We start from the raw sequence: 19,439 nt of genomic DNA, 5'->3' as shown, positions 1-19,439 counted from the left end.
TTGGGATGAATGAACTGTTCCATGCGGAAAGATTGCATAGATCTAATATTGGTGGGATGCATACAAAATTCTGAAGGGAATCGATAGGGAGATGTTATGGGGATATTTCTTTAAACTTAAGAGACTAGTTCGAGAAGGTCTGGTCTCATAATACAGAAGTGGAGACTGAACTGTATGTAAATGTAAAAATGTATTCCCTTGAATGCTGTGAACCTTTGGAATTCTCTGTCCCCGGGAGCATTAGCTACTGCTGTGAACCTCAGTAATACACCAGTTGTTGTTATGATAACAAATCAATATCTAAGCAATTGAATAATCAGTTATTAAATAAAAGCAAGGATTACTTTTTTGGGGGAAATTACAAGAATAAAAAAATATGAGAATTGGGTATGAAAATACATCCAAGGTGGAAGATCAGATATGATCTCTCTAAATGGGGAGCAGGTTCATGGGTTGAGTAGGTTCTTATTTTAAATACCTATTATTTAACTGTTCGATTGCAAGTTGTACAGCCACATCTCAATTTATGATAAGGGCATAATTTCCATTTACAACTGAATGATACCAGACCTTTCAGCAGGTTGGAGTGGGTCAGATCCAAAATTCCAGAATTGAAAATCCAGATATATGAAACCATTTTAAAAACTCAGCAAACAAGCTCAAAACAATGTAAAACCCCAAAACATAGTGCACTAATAAGTTTGATCTCAACAGAATCGAAGTAAATTTGTAGCATACAGCGTGCTTTATGTATTATTTTAAATGCTTTAGACTTTCAAGATACAGCGCGGAAACAGGGCATTCGCCTCATTGTCTGCGCCGACCAGCGATCACACCATACATTAACACTATCCTACACACTAGGGACAATTTTCAATTTTACTGAAGCCAACCAACCTACAAACCTGTATGTCGGGAATATGAAAGGAAACCAGAGCACCCAGAGAAAACTCACGCGGCCACAAGGATCAAACTCGGGTCTTTGGCGCTGTAAGGTAGCAGTTCTATCGCTACGCCTCTGTGCCGCCCAGAATTAGAACTTGCTAAGAAATTGGTTTTTGATTTTGTGGTAGTAATAATGTAGAAATTACAGCCCTATAATGAGCTATAAAAGATCAAACCAAAACTTAAATGATCAATTAATGCAAAATCTCAACCATACTAGTCATCTGGAAAGTAGACGTGGATGACAATTATATTTTAGAAATTGCATGTTTATTGAGGGTTTGTAGATTGTGTAATGTCTATTTGAAATCCCGTTTACAAAGCAAATGGGAATGAATACTCTGACCACATTACATCAGAATACTCATTTAATCAAGAAATTATACTTTTTAGGTCAGTTTCATGTTTTAAATATTCATTCTGTTCTGAGGAAGACAATAGATTACTTGATTAAATAATTACTTACGGGGTATGAGCTTTACGTCTACATAAGCCAACATATTCTGTCTATGTTTCAGCCTCCACATTGTTTATGTAAATGTATAATTTTGTTCTTGTTGCTGCCAGACTATTTTATTAAAATATTAAAATACTACAAAGGGACCTTCATGTAAAACTGAATGCACTGGAATAATGTGATTTTTTACTGTTTATGCACCCTGAAGCATACGTGCAATAAATTTATAACCATGTAGAAATGTCAGGAAAAATTGATAATTAAAAGCAACCATAAGAGCAACAAATAAAACACAAAAGCAGATGTCAAACAGTTAAAAAAAGAGGAAAATAGTCCAGTCATTCAACAACAAAAATTGTTATGAATCCTCCAAGTAGTACTCCTTTTGGTAATTCTCGCAGATTTTGTCAGAAAATTGAGACTTAATCTCACACCCTGCAATTTTCATTTGGAAAATAAAGTTTGAAACAAAGTTTTTAAGTCAGTTTATATGAGATGCTTCTCTGCTAAATGCAGGGTTCCATATTGAAGGCACTTTTCCTACAAAGTGTCACTCCAATTTATCCAAAGTACAAATTGTTTTATTTTATTTTTCAAAAAAAATGATGCTATATAAATGAATCGTTTTCAGATGTGTTTTCAATCTGTTATAACATTCTACCACAATCCCAATTTAGAGAATGTTTCATTTATTGTCAAAAAAGTAACATACTTAAAATTAACAAATCAGTGTCTTCGCAACTGGAACTTATCTAACCAGTCTGATTTTTTTGAAAGTATGTATTTTTTAGTAACTGAGGAGACATTTGAGTTATTGAAGATGAGCCATTTGCATAAATTGTGAATAAGATAATTAAGAAGTCTTATCTTGGTTCACTCTGAAATATTCCAAAATTCCCATCATCCAACCAACACATCTCTTCTACGCACTACTGCTCTCCATTCACATAATGCTGCATTCGATTGCACACTGATCTGAGCGCATTTCCACCCACAATATAACAAAAAAAGTCAATAACTGGATGGTTTATGGAAAATATTCCAGCATTAGTCTAGATGACACAAAATTGGTGGTATAAAGGGCAATGAATAATGTTGTCTAAGAAAAGATAGGATCTAGATTAACTGGGAAATGCGCAAGGAAACAGCTGATACAATTTAACTCGGACAACGTGAAGAGATGAAGTTTGGGGACTAAATCAAGTTAGGACATGTGCAGTGAATGGTAGGGCCCTGGAAAATATTTTTGAACAAGGGCACAGAGGGATACAAGCACATAGTTCCCCAAAAGTTGCAATAAGGTAGACACAATGGTGACACAAGAGACTGCAGATGCTGGAATCATGAGCAAAAAAAAAAGAAGTATCTCAGTGGGTCAGGTGGCATCCGTGGAGGAACGTAGACATACAATGCTTTGAGTCGGGACCCATCTTCAGAATGATCAGTCTGACTATTGAGTTCCTCTAGCAGTTTGGGTTTTTGTGCTAGACAGAATGGTGAAGAAGCAATTGGTATGATTGCTTACATCAGCCAAGGCACTGAATATAGGAGTTAGGACGTCATGTTTCAGTTTATAAATCATTGGTTAGGTCGCACGCTGCAGGAAGGATGTGATTATGCTAGAGAGGCTGTAGAAAAGATTGGCGGGAATGTTAGCTGGACTGTGGGTCTTAAGTTATAAAGTGAGATTGAACAGACTGGGGCTGTTGTCCCTGGAGCGAAGGCTGAAGGGTGGCCTTATAAAACGTAACATTATGAGAGGCATCGACAGGATAAGCAGACACGTTGTTTTTCCCCTCTGAGAGAGGTAGTCAAGAGCTAGAGAGGCTAGGTTTATGGTGAGAGGAGAAAAATTTATGGAGGATCTTATGCGCATGTTTTTCACACAAAGGGTGGTGGATTTAGGGAACGAGCTGCCAAGGGAGATGGTAAAGGCAGGTATAATTATACGGTTTAAAACACAATATTGAGGTAGTGAAGCATGACTCATGCAATTCTGCATGTCATCATGCAGTGGTACTACATCATGTGACTCAGCTAAATGCAAGCTTGACTTTACAGCTGTCATGCAATTCTTTTACGCTACCATTGAACCCACGGTGCTACTAAAAGAGCTCAACATAATTTAAGCTTTGCGAAGAGAAATATAGTACATTTTAAAAAGGATATATCAATACAATTAAAAATAAAAGAAGATTTATAACCAGGCATTTTTAGATCCTTAAAATCTAACAAAACATCAAGCAAAATATTAAAGTAGAAGCTTTGGAGGTCAAGATGGGGCATAGATACTGTACCTGGCCAGCATGACTTCTTTGGAATTGGAGTTCAGGATCAGGATCCTGTATGTAGTACATTTGAGAAGCTTATGAAGGTTACATCACCATTGCATTCCTATTAATCTGCATTAATGATAAAACTCCTCTCCAAAAGATTTTATCAATCTTAGCATGTACAAGAATCTAAGAAATAGGAGCAGGATTAAGGCCCTGAGAGCCTGGTCCACCCTTCAAAAGGATCATGGCTTTTGACCTTGGCCCCAATACTTTGACCTAGTCCCTGTAACCAAACAAACCGCCAATTGCGCAAAGGTCAATTCAGTTCAACTTTGAATGGAAACATACATATAGTTGCCCAAGCTTCTCTGGTGTAGAGAATTCACAGTATTTATAACCCTCTGAATAACAAAATTCCTCCCCAAATGCAATTTAAATGGACAAATCCTTATTAATCCCAAGATCCACAAGAGGAAACATCCATGTAGCATTTATGTAATAAAAAAGAATTGCAGATGCTGGTTTTGTACCAAAGATAGACACAAAATCCTGGAGTACCTCAGCAGGTGTGGCCGCATCTCTGGAGAAAATGGATAGGTAATGTTTCGGGTTGGGACCCTTCTGAATTTTTGGGAACAGTCTGAAAAGGGTTCCAATCCGAAACACCACCTATCCATTTTCAACAGAGATAATGCCTGACCCGCTGAGTTACTCCAGCATTTTGTGTCTATATGTGTAGCATTTATCCTCTAAGAGTTCTAAAGGACTGGATATATTTCAAAAATGAGCAGAAGCCTAACTCCCTCAACCTCTCATCACAAGACCAATATTCTTCATTGTTAACCAATCCTCTATGCAAATTATTTTACCTTTAACAACAGGAATCTTATTTAATACACTAACATTTTAGGCAGCTCTTTTTAAATTCCTCTGGAAAACCAAATAAACTACATCTCCTCTGCCTGTGACATCCTCAAAGAGATTTGGATTAACAAATAATTATTGCATACGATTGCTCCTTTATAAAATCATGCTGGCTGCAGGAGTCCTCAGCCGCATCCTCGGTACTTGTGTGGACCAGCTGGAAGCAGTATTCACAGACATGATTAATCTCTCTCTATTCCATTCTGAGGTACCCATCTGCTTTAAGAAGGCCAATACCAAAGAAAAGCAAAGTGGAATGTCTTAATGACGACCAATGGCTCTGGCATCCAACCTCATGAGGTGCTTTGAGAGACTGGTCACATTAACCCAAGTTTCCCAAACAGTCTAAATCCACTACAGTTTGCCTACTGTCACAATAGGCCCACAGCAGATGCCCTTTCTCCCAGGTCCTGTTCTCACCACTGGAACATCTAGATATCAAGGGCACTTATGTCAGAGTCCTATGTATTGACTACAACTCTGCCTTCAACACCAACTAAACGCATCTACAAACTCCTGGACCTAGGTCAGCATCCCTCTCTGCCACTGGATCCTTGACTTTCTGTACCATACACTACCATCTGTGAGCATAGGTGACAAAACATCCTCCACGATAATTCTCAACATTGTGGCTCTGGAAGAATACATCCTCAGCCCCTTACTAGACACACAACTGTGGCCAAAATCCGCTCTAACTCCATTTACAAGTTGTGTAGGAAATAACTGCTTTTTTAAATCGAAGGTAGACAAAAAAATGCTGGAGTAACTCAGCGGGACAGGCAGCATCTCTGGAGAGAAGGAATGGGTGATGTTTCGGGTCGAGACCCTTCTTCAGATTGATTGTTTACCTTCTGATTTAGCCTAAGCACACGCATGGAGGGGTGAAAAGCATGTCCACAGACTTCAAAAATGAAAAATTAGTATATGATGCAGGAAAAGAACATAAGATTGCTGAGAATGCAAGATTGCCTTTGGATTGCTCCATGAATGAGGCAGCAAAAACTCAATGGGCTGAATTATTCCTTCATAACATTCCATGGCATTGATAAAAAATACAAAACATTGGCAATATTTGGTAAATTTAGAAATGGTTAAGCTGTTTAAAGAGTGGATTTCTGTAACAATTCCAATTCTTCAGGTAAAGAATCAAAAAAGGCACGGCCCCTGTGAGCATAATTTACAGTTTCAAAATAAAATGGCATTTTTGAAAAATATGGATTAATGAATACATGATTTAGGTTAAACAGATATATCATACACTGTGAATGCATTCATTTTAGGTTGAGAATTCCTAATTTTTCCATAAGCTTTGGTATACCATATTTTGATTAAATAATAAAAAGCAATATTGTTTAAATTATTATTGCGCTGATTGTAACATTTCATTTAAACTCCAAAATTGAAAAATTGTAACAAATCCAATAGCAGTTTCTCATTTCTCAATTAATATTAATCACATCGGGTTAATAAAGAGAAGAAATAATTTTCCCTTTTAAATATTGTTAATATAATTTATAAGATACTCTCCAAAATAACACAGAGTACAACTGTAAAGAGGTTGTTGCTGTTTCTTTGCACACAACAGCAACTCATGTTACCATAAGTATTTAAAATTAGGAATAACTTTCATGATCAAAATATAAAATGAAATATTCAAAAGTATAACTGTTTGAAAGTTTTGATCTCAGAAAATGGTTGCTAATGGCGACGGACATAGTTTTTTTTTTTAGATGACTAGCATGATCCTTTATCATATACAATAGGACAAAAGGCCTGGTCAAAGAACGGCGTTTTTTACATTAAGACAACTGGAAAAGTGAACTTGGACATGTTTTGCTTTTGGATACTGTTACCTACTTGACTTAATTATTGGTATTGGTTTTTGTTGACATGTGTACTGAGATTCAATGAAAAACCTTGTTTTATGCACTACCTAAGCAAATCATACCATGCAGAAGTACATTAGGTAGTGCAAAAGCAAAAAATAAACAGAACAGTGTTACAGCTTTTTCAATTTAAAAAAAAGTGCAAGTGATGCAACCAGGTTGATTGGAAGATTGGGGAATTTATCCCGAGCAAATGAGAGTTCTGCTGTTATAGGTGACTACTGTTTTTCTATGTGATGCAGCAATACGGTTTAAAAGAGGCATAACTAGTTAATATTCATTGATTATTCATCCATCATGAAGCTGATAAGTTAGAACTTTCTCCAACTGAATATTGAGCATATCAAAACTTTTTGATCAATCATACCAATGCATTCAACAAAACCTGTTCAAATATAACAGAAAGGGGTCACATCATATTACAACAGTAACCTTTCAACCCCATAAAAGAAGGCCATTTAGCACTTTGTGCCCTCTGCCATAGATCTAGGCTGATCTTTTATGCTCCCACCCCATGTCCTCCCCCTTCCTTCCCCCCCCCCCCCCCCCTTATCAGTCTTGAATATACTTAGCAACCAACCTTCCACAGCACTCTTGGGTAGTGAATACTAAAGCTTCACCAACTCCAAGTGAATATGTTTCCTCTCATCTTAATCCTGAATGACTGGCCTTTTACTTTGCGCCTGTGACTTCTGATTCTGAAAACACCAGCAAAATGTAATGTCACTTCTGCATCTACCTTGATAAACACTTGAAGAATTTTGTATGCTTTAATGCAATCATTGTTTTAAACAAATGACTAGTTTGCTGAATCTATCCTCATATAGCATTGGCTCCACCTATTCAGGCTGAACTAGACCACACGCTGAATTGTTCTGCCCCATATACTATGCATCACTAAAACTGCTTAGTTATATTAAAACTGCTTATTTGCAGCAATGCCACTGCAATCTCCATCTCATATTACATTGTCATCTACATTGGAGTAGAACAACCCACTTATTGTTGGTTCCAGGCAAATTTCCCATTGCTCCATGCATTGCCAACCACATTGTGATCTGCATCCTCCCATATTGTTGTCAATATCCATTTAAAATCATTTCATGTGCGCACTCAATCTCTGCTATTTCCAGCAATCTTGCATTACAAACCTGGCTTTTTAAAAATTCAATTATAGGCCCTGCCAATAATAGCATTCATTGCCCATGAAAAAGATAGCGGTAAACAGCCTTCACGAATCTAAAATCCTTGTGGTGAACAACACCCACACTGGTATTGAATATGGAGTTCCAGGACATTGATAATCAACAGAAGCAACAAATTTCTTACTTCGCCATTGTATATGTCTTGGAGGAATGCACACAGGTGATGACATTTGCTTATATTTGCTATTATTGTTCTCAGTCTTCATTAACTCAAGTGTTATTGAGCATTGAAACAGGCCCTTTGACTAATTTTTTTGTCGACGGCTTATGGTGATCACTAACTCCTTTTAATTACTTGGTACTGGTCTTTCCTCTTAGAACTATATTATAACATTCCAATGTGGAGGACACAATATAAATCTGAGTAGTAGTAAAACACTGTATTTGAAAGCATCTAATGAATTTCTTTTAATTTCATCTGTAATGACTAACAGCCAACTTCGCAATCCCATAAATGTTTCTTGAAATACTACTGACAGGATCTGAAGTTGCCCAGATTGTTTCAATCATCTGTGCCTACTAGTCAGAAATTTAGAGTTAATTGTACCAACCTTTGCTTTGCCACCCAATAGTGAATGATCTTATGATCGAAGTACTGTAAATACATTTAATTTGATTAATTGCACAATTACACTGTGATCCAAATTGGTCTACCGAAAATAATAATAGGACATTCAGTGTTATATCTGATAAAAAATAGGTTCAATTCTTTAAAATTTTTGATTGCTTTGGATCCAAACATTTCCTCATATCACAACAGCAAAAAAGTTATTATTTCATACAAGTAATACAATTCATCACAAATGGCCATTTCAATTTTAAAAAGTGTTGCAAGAAATGCTCAACAGCATTACAACTATGTATTGAGCATTACCAAATACACTGTACTTTTTAACTTCATTAATTACTGGCAACAGACATCACACATTAAAATTAAAATCTTCATTTTACACAAGTGTATTAACTCAAACTCACAGTACTCACGGTGAACTGTATAAACTATTATTCTTTGAATGGATTGGTGCTCATTTCTTGAAGACTTTTTCAACGATGAAAGAGCAATAAGCTATTTCTGCAATATACCTTTTGACTGATCTTCAATATTATACAGTCAATCGAAGAAAAAAGGCAGCAACAATCAGTAACGCACAAGTATCTGTTTGTTGTTTCAACTTCCATTTTTATAACACCTTTAATTACTGCAGTCCCTCTGATGATGGCACTCTCACAGTTCTGTTAATTCTGAAACTCTAAAACTTAAATAGTGAATAATATGGAAGGGAATAGGAAAGCCCATGATATTGCCACGTGTCTATTCCCTTGAACCTTTGACAAAGGTCGCAGGTTACAGAGGTGCAATAGAAGTATTGCCAAGTTACCCCTGTTGTAGAGCAGATTGTTAAGAGAGGCAAGTTTAAGAGGATCGTCCAGGTGAAAAGAAAAATGGAGGGCAGAGAAATTCACTAAAGGAATTCAGGAATTAGAGTCTTGGCAGTTTAAAGCACGGTAATCAATAGAGAAGTGATTAAATTCAGCAATGATCAAAAGACCAGGATCACAGAAGTGCAGATATCTCAAGAGTTGTGGGGTTGAAAGATGTAAAGGAGACAGTCATTATTCAGTGGAAGAATCTGAAAAAAGGAAATGAGAACTGATATTAAATCATGGGAAAATGTGATTTGACACAAGTTAGGTCATGCCAGCATGCCCTCAAGTCTATGAAAGGCAAGCAGAGGAAGGTTGGCCATGTGTTAGGATAGTCAAGTCCCAAAAGAAAAAGAAATTGATGAGAATTCCAGCAGGAAATAAACTGAGATACATGCAATAAAACAATGTTTTGTATTAACAGAAGTGGGGAAATATTAGCAATGTCGTGGATTACGTGCTTTGATGCTCATCTTGGTGCCACGAATGACACCAACATTACAACTAGTCTGAATTCAATTTCAGACCATTGCCAGGCAGCCTGTGGCTGTGGTTTTGATAGTTTGTTAAAGAAACAACAATGGAGAATAATCTACTCTTCTTCAAAATAGCAAAACTTTCAATGCCCAGCTTCACAAACACGTCCCTTCCCTCGCTTTCATGCCTTTTCCAACACTGTTGCATGTGTTCACTACCATTTTGAAGTGCCACCCAAACCTAAAGTGAAAGGTGAAAGCACATCCTTGGTTTTCAAATGCAATAATGCATTAATGTCTATTTTATTTTCTTGAGGCATTTGAAAGAGTTAAATCATAAAGACAAACAGTACAGAAACTTCAGCCCCTCCGAGTTGCACCAACCATCAATTTATACTAATCCATCACACAAAAGGGACAATTTAAAGCAGTTAATTAATCTACCAAACCTCACATATTTAGGAGCACCTGATGGAAACCTACATGGTCACAAGGACGATTGCAAATTCCATACAGATAATGCTTGAGGTTGAAAAAAGAAACAGAGTTAACAAATGTCCATGGCTCTAGGTCTAGCTTTGACAATTCCAGTATTTTCTTTTTCCCTCAGCTCTCTGATCTATTTTATTTCCTATCGAAATCTGCAGCCACCACCCTCTCAAGCCACCACCAACGCCATTCCAGTCATTCAATTTCTGTTCTTCACCATCTTATCACAAATGTCCCCTTTGTTCTCAACATCTCTCCCCACTTTGCTGCAACTTAAAATTTAATTCCCTCTCCACAGGTGCTGCCTCACCTGCTAAATACTCGCAACATTTTCTGTTTTCATTACAAATATATTCGGGGGGTTTTTAAAACCTTTACTTAATTTAACTATATTTAATTTTTTTCTAGTTTTATTGCTAAATTTTGATTTCATGAAAACAGTTTTTATTCACTTTATGTTTTATAGTTTTCCATTACAGCTTTCGCATTCAGAGTTTTGGGCAAAATGTTACCACTATCAAAGCTTGCCTTTGAGTTCTGTAAATAAGGATTTATTTCTGCCTCATTGAAAGCCCAAGTAGCACCACCAAAGTATGGCTTTTTGGACCAGTAGAGTAGGGTCTCTTTATCCAGGGCATATCAACACAGATGTGAGGTAATCACAGGCAGTGAAAATGGACAGCAACCATGTGCCAGCAAGATCTGGCTCCTTGAAACATCATAAATAATTTAATGTGCGAGCCCACCCACTTCCTCACCAGTTCCTCCAAATAAATTGTTGCAGTTATTAACAATGTTCTTTCCTGGTGCTTCGTAAAAAGTCAAACCCTTTTCCTATCTACTTCCAGCCACTCATCCAGATTGTTCGCCAAAGCGGAATACTATTTGGCCACATACTGAGCTTCCAGCTCAATAACCCTAACCAGCACCAAAAATATGACACTACTTCCGTGACATGATTTAGCCCTGGTCCCACCACGCTAATCCAAAGCTCCTGTGACCAACCATTATTTCACTTCCCTCCATAAATACAACTCATCCCAAACTCTATTGTCTATTTCCTTTCCAATCACCACTGGCTTTAGGAACCTCCAGGTCTGAAGAGTGCATTTTCATCCTGACATTTAAATCACCATATGGTCCTACCTTTTGTTTTAACCCTTTAGTCCTTAAAATTTTCATTTCCTTACTCCAAACTCTGATGGATTCTCTATTCTTCATCCCAAATGAAGACCTTCTTTGTAAATCTGATGCATAATCCCTGAAACAGTCATCTTGAAGCTCTCTGCTTCTCGATATCTCTTTCTAGCTTTAAATCTGACCTATTTCACCACTCTTGTTATCAACTTTTTAAATAAAATGTTTCCTTTAATGTCACAGAAGAATCAGTTTGGGTTATCTTTCTACATTTAAATCACAACTCAAATGCAGAGTAGTTCGCGGTGATAACCTACAATTTTTTTTTTTAATTCAAGTTACTTTTTTTTAAATTCAAGTTGCTAAAATTAAATGGTGCTTGTTAATTTTTTTTAAATCATCGAAGGTACAAAATTAATTTGCCCATAAACTATCTGCACCAGATTATGTGTAGTGCTGCTAGTATAGCAAAAAAATCGTAGAAGTTGAATCTCGGAGAACTAGGTTGCAGAAACGATACACCCGATATGAAATAAATAACCTCTGCACAAATACTATAATTGGGATGCAAATCTAAAGTTAAAATTATTTTGGACTCTGGATTTGAAATACTTTCATAGAGATGAAACAAAAACTGCATATGATGTTAATGCAATTGTACCAACTGCAAAATAAAATACCCGCACGCATTCTGCAAAATAAGACATTAAACTTTCAGTTGATTTTCTCAGCATCTCTTATTTAGCTCTAAATAAGAGGCCAAGGAAAACTAAATAAACCACGCTGGATATTGTAACATCATGAGCAATAAAAAGGAGGGTAGGGTAGGTGAAAATTGTCATACAGCAGAAACTATAAAAAGGGATGTTAACTGCAATTGTATTAACTATCATGGAAATCAAATACTCCTTTTTAAATTATTTTGCCTGTTGAAAAATATAAATGTACTGGTAGCATGGGATCATCAAGAATTATTTACTTTGCAGCATTTCTTCACTGCCACTGCCACTGCCACTTTCTCCCGCCATCCCTAACATCTCTGTATGGAGTATCTGTTACAATAACTGACATCCTCTTGGAGATCATAAATTTCCTGTTTATCTATAGGAAAAAGCAAGCACTGTAGTAAAACATAACGATTAGTACAAAAATAAACTGTTGTTTGCAAATACTGAAAAATAAATATGACTGATGACCAGAAATCTGATAACCCTTGGACTTCAATTTGCCAATCTATGCTTTGGACGGCTCTTATCACTGAAAATTGCTTTCTGTACTTAAAAGGTGTGCATATTTTTACTCAACACATTCCATCTTTTTTAGATCTTAAACGATGGAATGTGTTGAGTAAAAATATAATATATAATCTCTTACCTACAAATTTGAATTACAGTTAGACACAAAAAGCTGAAGTAACTCAGCGGGTCAGGCAGCATCTCTGGAGAAAAAGAATAGGTGATGTTTCAGTTTGAAACCCTTCTCCGGTGGATTGTTTAAGAAAACAAATCGGAATATTTACTTTGCACACATTTTTATCTCTCATATCGCTATCTTAATCCTATATTGCTTTCTCTCTCATTTCTTTTTACATGGCATGAAACAAATTAACCAACACTTACTGATTCAGATTCTGCAAGCTCATTAATGATTTTTAAGCGTTCATTTTAGAATACACATCTGCTTGTATCGTAAACACAAATTGTAAATCCTTTGTAAGGCGTGCTGCACAAAAACTACTTTCTATTTACAATAACAGTATATAACAGTATAACAGTATAACGAGCTTTATTTAAGCATCAGTGTAAAATTCCATGGAAAGCCAAGAGTCCAATTTACTCCTTAGAACTTTACTATTCTAGCCATTCATACAGTAACTATTATACAAATCAAGTAACTTTATAATGGTCAAGTGCATGAAACCAATCAGGCTGTACCAACACATCCAATGTAAGCAAGGCAGGGAAAATTGCTTAATTTCATGCCAAAACACATGTCATGTCATCCTGCCACAGTACTACTTTGCACAATTGCTCGAAAGTCACAAAGAATAAATGTTTGCTATAAAAACGGTAAATTTGATTGTTTAAACAACATAAACTGAAACAAAGTTAGGGGCGACCTGGAAAAGACTGGAAAAGTGTAAAAACACAACAACTATACTTTCAATCCCATGCTGGAGGATATACTTTTATAAACTTTAAATAATAAACCTTGAACACAATCTAACAATTTACACTTTTCATGTGTGCATGATATACATACCTACTGACTTATCTGAGCTATTCAGCAACTAACTGAAATCAGTATAATGTGAACCAAACTGATAGAAAAGTTACATCCATTTAAAAGTAGTTTCAAAACAATAAACAGTAAAGAACAATTTAATCTCAAGGCTAAAAGTTTTTGAATATTAATGTACTAGAACTTTTTAAAGATAACTTAAAATGGACCTATTTGTGTTGCTGGTCCTCTAACTAGCAAGCCCCGGCATCAAACCTTTTTATTGTTGGCAAATTAGACTAACTGCTCAGCATTTGCCAGAGGTTAGCTCTCAAACTTAAGTCTCAAATTATACTGTAAAGATACTAGTCTACCTAAAGAGGAAAGAATCCAAACAGTCAAGAAATCGAGTTGCTCCTTTACTTGAAGGAAATATGGAACATCGTAACAAATTCCAAGGAAATAAGTATTGATTTAATTTAGTTCTCAGGGATGGTACAAAGTAACAAGCAAAACCATCAAGGGCCACAAATTTACATGCATTGATTTTCTTTAGCAAAGCTGGTGAGCTGGTTTGGATTCAACATAAAACCTAATTTTTTCTCCATTTTAATTGAGAATTAGAGTGAAGCAAAAGCATAACTTAAATGCCAATTTTAAAAGGAGGAAGCTTTGGGAGAACACAAATGTTCTGTAAACAGAATGTGTATACTGCCACATATTGAACTGAAACGTTAATTCAAGGATGCATCATAAAATTCACATCACAAGCAATGCTTCAGATTGTGAACTTTCTTCTTCTATAAGTCAGCAGATATGTATGCAATAAATTGCTAGATCAGCAGTATGAATCTCAACCAGACTTTATTAAACAGCTGGATGAACCAACTGTTTAGACTGCAAGACAAGTGCAGGCAAGGAAGTGCAGCACATAACAGTCTTTGTATCCCTTTAAGAAAACCAACCAAAGACATATCATCCAGGATGAAGACAAAAACAAAATTCCATTATTTACTTCTGAAAGACAGGAAGAAACTTTCAGCATTTCCTCTTAGAATATTAAATTGATGGTCATCAATGTGAAACAATCTATACATGCACTGTGCAAAGAGCAGATCCAAAATCTAGCTGTTCTTCGTCTGAAGTGGATCAATGACTTAATGGGTAATATGATCATGGGTTGAAATCCGATTACACGATGACTTTAATTTCTGAATTTGTGCTTAAAGTTTGTAGCAATCAGATTGTTACCAATTGCAATTTTACTAAGAGCAAATACCACTGTACTTTTACATAGGGAGTAACATGATGAAACTACAAAAAAAGTTTTAACTTCTAAACCTCCTTACAGATAAACAGGAGCTTTTAGTTTGCTCTTTGTGACTATGTCATGTGCATTGTGCAAATAAAATCCAGTTTCAATTACTACAATATTCTTCTGAAGGCTGGAAAAAAACATTGACTATTTCTCTCAGATGCAGGTTAACAAGACTTGGTTTAAAACAAAGAGTAAACATGCTGTTCTGGCCAAACATCCTGTTCTGGCCAAACATCTACCTCAACATCCATCTCTGTTGCTATTTGTGGAATCTCGATAGATGCAAAAGGCTGATGCTTGTATTTACCTGATAATAATGCACTTCAATTAGTTTATTGTATGTGGAGTGCTTTCAGAAGTGTGATGCAAGTTTAAAAACATTTTTGCCATTTAAAAATGTTTCAGATCATTAACATCAGATAGAACACTGATGTAACTCTCAACATGGAAGGGATATAGATTTAACAGGTTATTTCAACAGACCCCAAACTTTCTTTAAAATGTTTCAAGCAATTGTGGTCATTATTTGATCTATTGCAAAAATGTACACTTTTCTAGATTATGAATTGGCCATAGAAATAATGGTATACTCCATAATTTACTATGTAGTATGCTGCTAATTCACCGAAAAGACAAGTTTTTAGAGCTATTTTAAAAATTAGACATCTAACCCAAAGTTGCACTGAAAAGCCCATCACATAGAACAGTACAGCATAAGAACTATGTACTTCATATGTACTTCAGCCCACAATGTTTGTGCCGAACATGATGCCATGTTAAACTGATATCATCTGCCTGGACATGATCCATATCCCTCTATTCCCTGCTCTTCCACGTGCCCATCCAAGAGCCTCTTAAATGCCACTATCATTATCTGCTTTCTGTATTCCTGGCCCCCGCCACCTTCTGTGTAAAAAGCCTTCCCCGCACATTTCCATTAGATTTCCTCCCTCTAACAAAGTGTTGGGACATTGCCACCCTGGGAAGTAGGTTCTGAATGTCTACCCTATCTATGCCTCTCATCATTTTATACACTTCTATCATGTCTCCCCTCAACCTCTGATGTTCCAGAGAATACAATCTCTCCAAATCCAAATCTATCCAACTTCTGCCTGTAACTGAAACCCTCTAATCCAGGCAGCATTCTGGTAAAGAATAGTGCATATCTTTTTTTTAAAAGTTCCTGTGATGAGATCGAAGCTGTCAAGGTTACACATAGTGGCCACCCATGGATATCCAGAGGAGTTCATGAATTGTTTTTCCTTGAACTGTTACATTCCCTGTGATGAGAATGATTATGGATTGGCCATAGAAAGAGAGTTAGATTTAGTTCTTAGGGCTAAAGGAATCAAGGGATATGGGGGAAAAAGCAGGAACGGGGTACTGACTTTGGATGATCAGCCATCATCATTGGTGCTGGCTCGAAGGGCCAAATGGCCTACTCCTGCACCTATTTTTCTATGTTTCTATGATTCCAAAATGATGCTGGAGACTGTTCCTGTAGCTTTAGACAAAGGTGTAAGGTTGGAGCAAGCAGTGACTGGTTCGTGCAAATTTTAAAAAACAAATGCATGAAAACTTTGCATTTAGAATTATTCATATAAAGCTAAGACAATAAAATTAAAAGTGTCTAAATAAGGGTCTCGACCCGAAACGTTACTTATTCCTTTTCTCCAGAGATGCTGCCTAACCCGCTGAGTTACTCTAGCATTTTGTGTCTATCTTCAAAATCAAATATGATATCCTTGTTTATGATCCTTCATATGTCATATTTCCTATGCAGATATAGTCAAATTTGTCAACTATGTACAATACTAAACTGCTTAAATTTGTCTAGATTTGCCAAGAATCTGAATTGGCCCTCATTTAAATTGGCCAAATTAATTCAGTGTTAATAACTACATTAATTGCGATTCCAAAATTCTTATATGAATATGCTTTTCCCATGTCACCAACAGACCTTTCCTTCATATTTTATTTGATTGCTGCACTGAAGCCACCTAAACAACACTAGAGTGGTAAAGTTAACATGGCAATAAAGTTTCTCTGCACACATACAATTTCCCTAATATTTTGAAAGAATTATTTTTACAGCTTATATCCACAATACAGGTAATCCAATTTGAGAGACAAATATGATGTATGAAACAGCAGATCAGCTTGTAGGATGGCAAAGAAATACTGGCGGCCACACTTTCTCAGAGACTCGCAATAGTACAAGCACACTTGGCAGGAGCACAAACACAATCCCAATATTTTTCTAACGCTGAATACACTATTATTGAAAAGCTTTCTTTTTTAATACGACACTTTGATTTCTATGGTCAGAATCAGCATAAAGAAATAAAAAGAAATAAAATGTGTAATTCCAAATCAACATTTTGGACAAGTGTGCCAGCGGTTTTACAACACTCAGCGCCAATTGTAGTGCAGAAATACATTTCCGATAATTTAATGTACAACAATGCGTATACCATATGTCACTACATCTGCAACATCATATGAATTCTGATTCAAACCTTTCCAAGGAGAGGTGAAGCTGGTTAATTCAGATTCTAGTTACTCCAAGTCAACCACTTGCCATGAAAGTACGTCTTAAGAAGTCATGAAAGACTCGTACGCCTGTGGGTTGGTCTACAATATTTGAGCAAGAATAAGGATGAAGATGCCATTCTTCACTTTAAAAAAAGAAGAAAGTGTCACAGTGAAAAGGACAACATAGTTATTTACCAGTTATTATCTTCACATTATTGCTATGAAGTCAATCAAAACTACTTTTTTTTTCAATTTACACATGAAATCAGAAACAAACTTGTGCATTAAATACAACAAAGGAAAAGACAATGAAATCAAGGAATATATATATATATATATATATGTTTTGGCTAGTCCATTCTTAAAAGAATCATTAGTTCAATGGTTTTCCAAGAAATAACTTGGAAAGCTTCAAGGTTCAATGAAATTTCACTGGTCAGTCAATAAATTATTTTTCTTCTCTGATGTCACTGCAAAACTCCTGAGATGTTACTATTCAAGATTCAAGATAGCTTTATTTGTCATCCAATATTGAGCTCATTGGGAATATACTAGAAAATATGCACAAGTTAAAATGTTTTAATTTGTTGCTATATTCTTCAATTAATGTCTTAAAATTGATCATCATTGCACGGCCAATGATGAACATTATATTCTAAAAGTGGAGCAGATCCAAATATCAGGTAACCTATCTGAAAGTGTTCCGTCCAAATGCAATAGAAACGTAAAAAGGTCAAAACCTGTAAATTTAACACTGAGTGTCTTTCAAATTACATGAACAAAATCCAAAATAGTCACAAATAATATGTTGCTTTACTGAAATCCTCCTGGCAACCACAACTGAATTATGTAACACTTCTTCTGTCAATACAACTAGCCATTAGCAACAATGCACTACTTTTGAGCAACCATTCATTTTCTGGAGGGAGGAAAAAACCTAACAATATTATAATATTTTTAATTTCAAACTTCTAACAGCATCAGAAACCTGTGGCCATGAAAAGTTAATTATAATAACTTCCCTAATAAACAATAGCAGTCATATATGCATTCTCATACAAGTGAAAAACAAGCTTGCAATATTATGTACAAAAAATGTTAAAGCATCCTCTAAACAGAGGTAATGACAAAATCTCAAGTGTAAAAATGGCCACTTATTATACTGATGTTCTTTGCATACAACATATACAACTTCTTTATTGCAATAAACACCCCCATTTCCTTGCAATGCCAAAATTAGCAAGTATAAAACCATTAGGTTATCAAACCCCTAAGTTTTTAGTAGTTAGTGACAGATTCATACAATTTGATAACTCCATCTTGCAGAATAAGTGTTACAGATATCTAAAGAACTCCTATATATAAATAAAATAACCGTACACTAATTTTTCCATAACTTCTCCTGAACAAATTAACATCAAATTTCAAATAGAACCTGCATCTCTTCACAAATTATTCTACATTTCTGTCATACCTAAATGTAAGTTGCTTCAGGTGAATGCCAAGTCCTATTGTAAAATTAAAATCTATTCATACATTGTCATAAACATGGGAATCCTTAAATCTCAAAGCATTAATGACTAACAAAACTCAAAAATATAAAAGTTTTTGCATGATGCTGAAAGTCTACCAACCAAAAATCTGAACTTAATGTTCTTTTACTGCTAATCAATAGTTTTATTAAAAAATACCCAGATATTATAGTAAAATTCCAATGGAAGTATAATATTATTTTGTATAATGAAACTGGTTTTATGGAGTACTAAATGTTTAGCACTTTCCGTCATAAGCTGTTTGGCAGTCAAGAGTTTGTGACGTGCGATTGCAAATATAAGTTGCCATTGAAACAAAACCCCAATCGTCAGCTACTTTTGCTTTGGAATATATAATTTACCCTTTGATATGGAACATAATTTTGATAAGATGGTCATGAATGGATCCAAGGAACTTTCTATAACGTAGTGCACGTAAAACCAAACAATGTTTGAATCAAAATTATGAATCCAACTTCAACCAGCAACTTACGCGTTGCATTGAAAATAATAAATATGATTTTACTGTTTAAAAATAAATTTACATCGGACCATAAATTGCCATAATCAAGGGATGGAAGGATTTCTGAGATTGCAGCACGGAGCCAATGGGA

General features: G+C 35.7%; 1 protein-coding gene across 5 annotated transcripts in view; it reads right to left on the bottom strand.

Annotated features, from left to right (window-relative positions):
* cnot2 (CCR4-NOT transcription complex, subunit 2) overlaps positions 1-19,439 on the bottom strand; it is a 107,660-nt gene that overhangs the window by 87,712 nt on the left and 509 nt on the right. Inside the window, exon 2 of one of the 5 annotated variants that reach the window (XM_078417327.1) lies at positions 17,278-17,436. The exons of the other annotated variants lie outside the window; for them this stretch is intronic. The gene's annotated coding sequence lies outside the window, so the exon portion shown is untranslated. The remainder of the gene's footprint in view (positions 1-17,277; positions 17,437-19,439) is intronic. 5 annotated transcript variants of the gene reach the window in all.

This window comes from Rhinoraja longicauda, chromosome 20 (assembly GCF_053455715.1).
Source record: "Rhinoraja longicauda isolate Sanriku21f chromosome 20, sRhiLon1.1, whole genome shotgun sequence".
NCBI lineage: Eukaryota > Metazoa > Chordata > Chondrichthyes > Rajiformes > Arhynchobatidae > Rhinoraja > Rhinoraja longicauda.
This window is presented reverse-complemented; position numbering and strand designations above follow the sequence as displayed.